Source organism: Corvus moneduloides, chromosome 7 (assembly GCF_009650955.1).
Source record: "Corvus moneduloides isolate bCorMon1 chromosome 7, bCorMon1.pri, whole genome shotgun sequence".
NCBI classification, from domain to species: domain Eukaryota; kingdom Metazoa; phylum Chordata; class Aves; order Passeriformes; family Corvidae; genus Corvus; species Corvus moneduloides.
In genome coordinates, this window is record NC_045482.1 from 37,064,276 (window position 1) to 37,074,222 (window position 9,947).

Consider the following 9,947-nt stretch of genomic DNA (forward strand, 5'->3'; position numbering starts at 1 on the left):
GAAATAGGCAGCTGTCACCCAAAATTAGGGGAATTTGTGCCACAGGGCAGGTAAGAAATAGGTGACAGTGCTCAATGAAAATATAAGAAATTGTGCTCACCCACATCCAGTGCCCACAAAGGCTCCTGGAATACATCAAATTTGTGGAGGAGGTTGACGACCATCAGACATAAAAAAATAATAAAAATATGCAACAAACCACCCCCAAATGAGAATATCCTGGGCACTAATCTCATTTCCTGGCAGTCTCTTGGTGACTCTCAGAAGCAGCTCCTGGTGGCAAAGGGGCAGTGCCAACTCAACCTGAATTCCCACATGGAGAATTCAGATAGGGAGAATAGGAAGCATCTTTGAAGTCCATCCAATTTTCCAATGGAAAATCTTAGCTCTGCCTCCATGAGAGCACTAAAGGAGCACGTGCAGGTTTCTTTAAGGACAATTTCCCCCTGGACATGGCAGTGAACCCCCCCAGGGCTGGTTTTCTTTCCTCACGTTCCTTTATTTTCCCCCTAGGAAGTCAAATGAATTACAATATAAAGGCAGAAAACATGCCCCACAGCCATGTTCCCCCCTTTCCTGTTACACAGCAGTGCTTGTTCTCTGCTGCTTTACTGGGATTTTATGGAGAACCCTGGTGACCCTTTAACACACCCTGTTTGTTATCCCTGTCCCTGAGCCACAGGTTAGAAATAAAACCAGGTGGGACCTGCAGTATTTAACGTTCTGTTACACAAAGCATTTGCACATAAAGTTTGGGCTTGGGATCCAAGTGCAGGTTAAAATCATGGAATCCCAGAAAGGGTTGGGTTGAAGGTTAAAGACCATCCCATTCCACGCTCTGCCATGGGCAGGGACACCTTCTACTATCCCAGGTTGCTCCAACCCCTGTCTAACCTGGCCCTGGATACTTCCAGGGAACTTGTGCCAGGGCCTCACCACTCCCTGAGTAAAGATGGACTTTTTAAAGTGATAAGAGATGATATTTCATCAGGTTTTTGCGCAAATATCTGTGCATCAAATGTGTGGCTCCTAATTTTTCAAAGAGAAACCCCACAACATCACTGAGCGATAAACGAGCGTTCAGGGTCAATGGTCTCAACCAAAATTTGCATGGACATTTCTGTTTGCCTTATTTTCCCTCTAAAGATCCCTGCCATGCCTGCAATCTTTTGGTCGCTTCCATAAAGGAAACGGGAGAAAAGCTGCAGGAAATGAAGTCCTGTGTCTCCCCAGGGAGCAGCTGTGCCATGGATGTCAGAGGGGCTGCCTTGATCCGAGCAGCTTACGCCGTATCAGCCCCGTCCTGCAGGACCGTGTCAGGGGGTGGCGAGCAAGAAGTGATTTATGTTTGTGCATCAGACATCCTAATTCCTTCATGCACAGTTTCAATGGAGAGAGACACCAAGAGCTTTAGAAACGTGTGGCTAATTATACATCTCATCAAATGCTCACCACTTAAACTCGTGATGAGCACAAAGCACTTGTCTGCTCCACCACCTATCCCCTTCCTGGGATGTCCTTTTTAACGGTCTCTTATGTAGAGTTGGCTGCTTAAATATTTGAAGTCTGCCAGTTTAAAAGATTTAAAGTATTTTTAAAATGCAGAATAGATTTGGGTTTTGTGCGCTCTTATCATTCAAGAAAAACCTTCACCGATACTTTTTTTTTAATTAAAAAAATCCCTTTGGGCTATGAATGCCAAGTTTTAGCCTGGAGGGAATTTTTATTGCAGATATAAACCCCTGGAAATCAGAGTATGTATACATCTACCACCGAGCCTGATAAACCCTTGACTGTGACACTGCTACTGAGGGCTGCTGTAATATCTGATGACAAAACTGACAGATTACTTCTGATGAGAATGTGGAACCCTTTTTGTTTTTAACTTGACCCTGAAGACATGTCATAACATTTGTAATATCTGCAATAAAGTGTCAGCTATACTGCTCTAAGACTGCTGGAGCTTGGAGTTAAGCATTCGGTTTAGTGCTCCTACAGCTTTCAATTTCAAATAAAAAAAGACTCTTAATTTCCTTTTGGACAGTCCAAGCCCAGTAGAACTGCACTAATTTGTCTTGGCAAATATGAAGTGGTAGTGGGGAACATGACTGCTGGAAAGGAAATCCAGAGGAACAGAAAGGAATAAAATAAACTTATCAATCGTCTCTACCTAAATTGGGGATTTACAGTTCAGTAGGAACGATCTTAAGAGGGGATGGCAATAAAAGGAGTGTCGATGACCACCTCAGTGGCAGGGCTGGCTGGATTTCAGTCTAACATTTCACTGTGACCCCCCAGCTGCACAAGGTTCAAGTACTTTAAGCCAGTTTCCAGAGGAATAAAAATGCCAATAGTATCTCCCATCCCACGTAGTCAGATGTGATACTTTGGTTGTTCAATTAAGGAGAGGGATCTCCTGGGTGGGTCTCCCCAGTCCTGTTATCTCCCATATTTTGGCCTGCTCTTGAACCACACTGGGACCAGAGCATCATCAGGGTTTGAAAAGACCTTTGAGATCATTGAGTCTCTCCATAAAGGATGGCAATAAAAAGCCTCATCTTGCCATGGATGCCACATCTCCTCTTTGACTCAGAGGCTGCATTTCTGAAGGTACTCTGGAACAGAGAATCCCCACTTCTCTGATAAACTGGTCCCAAAATTAATAGCCTGATATAAAAGTAAGCACCAGGCACAAGGCTGTGAAAGACAATATTTTGCTGCCACTAACAAGGGCTGATTTCTTTGTCTAAGTGTACAATATAGTCAAACTAAGCTTTATTTCCCAAGAGATGAGATACTTCACTTATTTGTGTAACTTCCTCAGACTTTATATTCTTGTGCATTTCAGGACTTCAGTAGTTGCCTTCTTGTAATATTTCAGCTTTTAAGCTGTTTTCTTGCCTCACTGAACTCACATAAGATACATCTGAAAGCTTTAGTACAAATTTACTTCGAATAAAGTCTTCAATTCATTTTCATGGCACCAAAAAGACAGCTTTAATAACTGCAATGACAAATAAACTGGAAATCATTCCAGGCCTTTTCACTTAACTGACAAGTAGAACGCTCTCATAATGAGCCGCAGGTTTTACGTTTTCTCTTTGACCATAATAGCTTCATTTAAGAGCGTCAGACCCTGACACTTCATCATTTATCTACATTATTTCTCATCTTCTTTCAAATAAATTATGGAATACTAGACTGAGCACATAAAAACAAAGTGACTTGTTATCTGTAAACAGCAAGATAAATTGTCCAGAAGTTCCTCATTTAGTTCCTTTTAAATTTAAGGGCAAGTTATTGGATGTACCTTTTTTTTTTTTTTCCTACCCCAATTTTTTGCATTTTTTTACAGCCATCTTATTCTGTTGCCAGTGGCCCTTGTGCAGCCATCCAAAGCCTGATGATAGTGCAAAAGGCATAAAATAATTCCATTATCCCAAGGTTGGACAGGGTAGTGCAGAAAAGGAAAAAATAAAAATATTGAAAAAAATCAAATAAACAACTTCCATGGATATTCCTCTCCATCTGTAAAACTCCTCGTCCGTAATACATCTTGTCACACTGGCAAATGTGACACATCCAAAGTAATGAACAGTGGGGCTGTGACTGCCCTCGCCCTCAGAAAGAGCTGATATTTCCCGCCAGCCAAGCCTCCCTTCCAGCCTGGAATACATAAATTCCTGGCTCTGAGCGCCGCAGGATGCTCCCAGTTCACATTTCCTTTCTTTTCCAGCCACATTGTCCTGAACACAATTAGCGACCTTGCGTTTGTGTTTTAATTAGCGGTGACAGATGAAATCAAGAGAGGTTTGGTTTAATGACACCCCATGTGTTCCCAGCGCACCTCTCCCTGTGAAAATCACACATTTTCCTGATATTCCACGGTGTGGAGATCCCCTGGAGCCCGAGCTGAGTCCTCAGCTAGAACTTGTGTGGCCACACCAGCGGCACACGGCCGTCAGCAGGTTTAACCCTGACAGAGGGGGATTCTTTGGGAGGACACTCGGACTATTCCTGGTTTAGGGACAGGGAAATGAACACAGAGCATGTCTCCAGCAGGATTCCAATGGATAAATCCAACAGCCTCAATTCCAGCTGGTTTTAAACCTCATGTTTCAAGACAAAGTGAAAACCAGAGAAGCAAAATGTAGGTAGGAAGGCTTCTCAGATTTGTCCTCCTTTTTGCCTTGAGGGGTTTCTTTGAAAAGCACAAAATTACAGTGCCAATGGATTCCCTGTGTATTCCTCATCCCATGAGTCACTCACCACTATCCTCGGGAAGACAAGGAACTGAAAAGGGCATGAAAAACTGGAAAGGACACCTCACCCAAGTGATGCAGCTCGTTGGACTTTGGGTTTTGGTGGCAATTTTAGACAGAGCCTTCACTGGGTTGGACTGAGGTCAGTCCATGGTATAGAGCCAACATCCAAAGCTTTGGGTGATGCTCAGTTTGGGGACAAACCGGGCAGTGGAATCACAAGGGTGATTAACAGGTGAATAAATTCATTAACAGGTGAATAATTCATGCATGAGCTCCATCAATCCCACAGAGAAGAAAGGCACCTTCACCACTGCCATTCCCACCATGAAATTCCAAGATTCCCAACCCCACAGACACGACCAGCACTGCAGAAAAAAAATGGCAATATCAGAGAAGGGCTTTCACAGGATTTCTCAGCACATTTAAGGTCATACCTCGACCTGTTTGATTTTCCAGGTCATTTTCTGTCCAAGCTCTTCCTTTCCCTCTCCAAATCCTGGCACTGCGGGCACACGGCCATCTTGCAATTCAATCATGTTCTCTGTGCAGAGCAGGCAACAATCAAATAAAGACAAAAATAAGAGTTTAAGCTGAGGTTCCCATCAGCTGCAATTCCATATACATAACATTTTAATTATATCTCATCTCCAGTGTAATAGTTAGAGATGCCATTTGATACAGCTTTTTTTTTTATTATTTTATTTGAAAAATTAACTCTAACTAAATTAGCAAAAATAAAGTAGTAAAAGTTAATTGAGAATTATCTACTCCAAAATAACTCTTACTGGTAAATGCTTTGTGTGGTTATAAAAGGCTGATAAATATAATTGTATTTATGTAATGAGGATCATGTTTAATTTACTGTACTTGGTTGTTAGACAGCATTTTATGCAGGCCTCATAAGTGAGCTTCAGATTATTGCCTGTATTGCTTTTTAAAACAAAAAAATCACCATCAGATGCAGCACACGGGAAACGTCCAGATTTCAAACAAGGTGGCCATGAGTTGTCCAGAGAAATATTTGGGATGAGCTGCATCTGCCTGGCCTAAAAATGAGAGTGTTTAGGAACACTGCAGGCTGATGGGTCTTGCTCACAGCCGTGATTTAAGGACTGGGATGATTTCTGAGCTCCATGGGCAATTACAGCCCAGTGCATGACAGTGGGGTGATGCTTGCTCCTGGCAGTGCTGGGAAAACAGGGAATTTCTAACTTTTTAAAATACTTTTTCTTCAGTTAATATGGTTTTTGTCCAATGTTTTTACATTCCAGAAAGCACAAGTCATGGCAGCTGCTTATTTTGTGGGTTTCTCAGTTTGCTCTGGTTTAGGAGCAGACTTGAGACTGCCACTTTTCTGTTACTGTTATTAAAAATTATCCACAAAAAAGCCTTGGCATGACTGGAAACACTGGAAATCTGTACGTACTCTGTGCTTTTTCATGCCATTTACACTGGAGATCTGTGCATATTCTGTGCTGATTCATACCATTTAAAATCAAGAAGAAAAAAAAGAAGGTAGAACTTCTCTTTAATAAAGTTAAGACTTGAAAAAACCCAGATTGGACAAAATGCTACTGGTCTCTGAAAAAATAAATGTGATCTCTATGGAGCAAATCAGTCCCGATCTCAATACTCTCAGTGACATCCTCAAAGTAGACAAAGAGGCAAATATGTGCTGATTTTTGTCACAATTTTATAATTTTTTCCATTATTCTTTTCATTTCTAAATAAATATCTTTGAATGTAGAGTGCTGGCAATACTCAGAGGCCATGAAAATCCCTGGTTCCCATCACTGGTGTGTGACATATGGAATCCCTTCTTTGGGAGAGATGTCACAGGGCACCACACTTTGCTCTCTCCTCTTGGTTACCATTTACTGCATCCTCTCTCTAGACAAATTTCTGAAATATCCTTGCTCCAGTAAAAAAAAAAAAACCTCTCAAAAATTCATAATATTATTAAGATAATTAATATTGAAAGTTCAGATTTCCTTTTAAACCACAGCACCTCACAAGGCAGCTGAAAATCTGAGATTCTCATGCAATGATGGCAGTGGGGCCAGAACACAATCTCCCAAAATGAATATTGAAAATTGCAAAGCACATGTGGATCTGGAAGATTTTAGGCAGAGAATCCAACCAAAAATCCTCTCTTTGGAGCAAAGTGATTGGCAGCAATGACTTTTTGACTCTGGAATACCAGAAAATCACCATGTATTTTTAATTAAAGAAAGAGAATGTTTCTCTTCAACTCCCCCACATCTCCTCCAGCTTGGCCTGGTTTCTGTTATTTCTGTTCTGGATACATGGCTGCAAGATTTATTGTATCAGATTAAAAGTAAAGGCTATTAATGTCAGAGTCCGTAGGGACTTTTCGTTAAGGCTTCTTGGTTTTACTTTATTTATAAATTATCATCTTGAGGCTTGTAAAAAGGGCTTTCCCCCCTCTTATTCCAGTGACATTGTAATTTATATTGCTGGTAGTTCCATAGGAGAATTCAATTAAGAATTACAATTTCTTTCCTTATAACAGGAGCTAAACAGGGGCTCTGTCTCTACACACAGGCTATTAACAGATTTTACACTGTTTGAGTGCCAAAAAAATAATATATTGTGCACCAAAACCTTTAAAAAAAGCAGTTAAGTCACTTCTTTTGTGTGGACGCAAATGTGACTGTACAGTTTGCACGATATTTTACCTACCTACCTACCCCAGGAGAAGGGGCAGAAGCCCCTGGTACTGAGATTTTTAACAGCTCTAGTGGAGAGACAGAAAAAGTTCTCTTGAGTTCCCCTTCCTCTGCTCTCATTTGAGGTGACCTACTTGGATACTGGGAAGAAATCCTTCCCTGTGAGGGTAGGGAGGCCCTGGCACAGGGTGCCCAGAGAAGCTGTGGCTGCCCCTGGATCCCTGGCAGTGTCCAAGGCCAGGTTGGATGGGGCTTGGAGCACCCTGGGATAGTGGCAGGTGTCCCAGCCCATGACACGGGGTGGGACTGGATGAGTTTGAAGGTCCCTTCCAACCCAAACCATTCCATGATGTCTTAAGTCTCCCCACAAGATGGTCTGATAATATCATTTGCTCCAAATATTACTTTTCCTATAGCTTGGGTTCACAAACACCGTGCTTACGTTTTCCCTTGGCTTCCTGCATCAAGCACTCCTGAGCTATTTCACGGCATAAAATTACTATTTGGTACAAGCCTAGAGAATCATAATTAACCAAGAGCAAAAATTCCACGGACAGAAAGCACTCAGGAAAAGAGAAAGGAAGCTCTTGCCCCAGCCAGTCCTGTCCTCCAGTTCAGTGCCCCAGCACGAGGCTGTAACATCACAGGTGCCAGCAAAGGCTGGTGAGCACAGAATAAGCATCAGGTGCGTCACGACTACAGACACACCTGCCCAGATGTTGGTGCTGTGCCTCGCCGTTTCTCACAATAGCCTGCAAAAGTTTACATTCCTTATCTGCAGCAGGCTGGTTATTATTCTTATTATTTCCAGTAAAATTAATGCTCATTAAAGGGATTAGATGACAGCTGTAAAGACTGAGAGCCTTCATTTATTGTCAGACAAATGATGCTGTAACAGCTTCAGCAGTACAGGTTTTTCTCAATGCTGTGCACATCTGCACAAAATTACGGAATCCTCGGTGTGGGAAGTTTTCATGGACATGGCTGGATCCCCCAAGGAGCCCTGGAATGGTCTCACCAATCCATGGCTTCACTCAAGGCCTGGTGAGGGTTCAATCAAATGTTGTCTGACATGGAACCCACAGAAAGGAACATCCTGATCATCCAGGTTCTACAGTAAACCCAGTGATTTAAGAGAAAATGATGTTTTTATGAGGCTTTAAAGTCATTTGGAAACAAAGCATTTTATAGAATCGTGGAATCATTTGGGTTGGAAAAGCCCTCCAGGACCATGGAGTCCAAGCTGTGAGCATTCCCTACCTTGTCCCCAGCCCAGAGCTCTGACTGCCGCATCCAGGAATTCCTTGGACACCTCCAGGGCTCGGGACTCCAAACCTCCCTGGGCAGCTCCTTCCAAAGCCTGAGCACCCTTTCCTTGGAGAAATTCCTCCTGGTGTCCAACCTGAACCCCCCCTTATGCAGCTTGAGGGGACAATTCCTCTTTTCCTGTCGCTGGCTGCCTGGGAAAAGAGTCCAACCCCCACCTTCCTACAACAAACATTTGCAAATAAAATTCACAAACCTGTTCTCACACACAAAAAAATACTGATTTTTTTCCTGTTTTGACACAGTCAAAGGTGCCTCAGACACCGGAATAAGGCAGTGAAAAATAAAGCAATTGAGTCACGATGAGCTTGGCAAGGTAAGCGAGCATCAGTTTCCTCTTCCCTTTTAAAGCTGTCACATTTCTCCTGCTCCCTGTGTTTTTAGCAGTGAAGGATCCCTGCGTTTCCCCGAGACAAAGGATGGGCTCGCAAACTCTTGTCTTCTGAAGTGGTGAGTTAAAGAACACCGCAGGAGTACTTGCCAAATCATACCACCATTATTAATTCAGGCATGATGAAAGTGTTCATTTTAGCTGTAATCATGTAATTCATCAAAATACTACTAGAGCATATCATTGGGAACTATTACACTGATAGAGCACCTTATTGCACCTTCCCCGAAAGCAGGAAATGTAGTTTTTGATGCTTATCTGCTGAAAAGCAATTCAGTTTGGGATTTTGGAAGCGCTATCTTATGGCACAATAAAAAAAAAGGACATTTCAAACATATTTTCTTGTACTTGGATGATGTTGTTATTATGTTTTGGGGTGATTATCTGCAGCAATGAAGTTTAAAAATGGTGGAGCACTGAAATGTTGCATTTACCCAGCGCTGAAGGAACGATTGGGTTATGAATATACAATATATGAAATTTAAATGTAGATTTTCGATCTGCCCACTTTTGAAAAAACTTCAGAGGCCAGAATCTGTCTGACACAAGAACCTTTCAAAATAGGGGGGGTTTTTTTGGAGTTTTTCAGTGACAAACAACACTTACAAAAAACTGTATCCCGTGATAATTCTCAGGATGTTCAAAGGAATAAGAGCCACTTGGGCTTTGAGGCAATGGCAGATCCCAATCCCATCACGATTGCCCTCATGTTCTGACTCCTGCTTGACACACACTTCCTGAGCAAGCTGGAATTACAGAAAAATAAATAAATGAAGGAAAGAAATATGAGATTGAGTTGATTCCCTTCCCAGATTACCCACGGGTGATGCAGCTGTGCCGAGTGAGGCACCCCAGCAATTTCCAAAAAAATAAAAAGTCACTAATTATCCATGTCAGGAGAGCTCCATTACTGCAAACAGAAAAGCAGAAAGTTTCCCGTTCCCACTGTCAGACCAAATCAAAGAAAAGCAGATGAACTCAGGTGAGAGGCAGAAAGAGACGTCTTTGGGAGAGCTGGCATTGAGCTCAGAGCCCCTTTTCCTCTCTCTCACCTTTTCCATCCTCCAGCATGGATATCAATTAGAATTTGGGGATTGGAGGTGTAGCAATGACCATGCACAGGTACACACACACCCCTGCATCACCATGTGAAGATGCCTGATGGGCCTCTCTTGCCCCACACAAATTAGGTGCCAACCTCTCAAAGTTTAGTCCTTAATTATTTATCAAACATCCTTTAATCTAGAGCAAAACACCCTTGGCAAAGGATTAAAA

General features: G+C 42.3%; 1 long non-coding RNA gene across 1 annotated transcript in view; it reads right to left on the reverse strand.

The window, feature by feature from the left end:
* Nucleotides 1-9,407, reverse strand: part of LOC116446838 — a 28,381-nt gene extending 18,974 nt beyond the window's left edge. Inside the window, exons 1-2 of the long non-coding RNA XR_004241402.1 lie at nt 9,273-9,407; nt 4,700-4,806 (exon numbers count right to left, since the gene is read on the reverse strand). This is a non-coding gene — a long non-coding RNA (uncharacterized LOC116446838). The remainder of the gene's footprint in view (nt 1-4,699; nt 4,807-9,272) is intronic.
* Nucleotides 9,408-9,947: the final 540 nt, after the last annotated feature.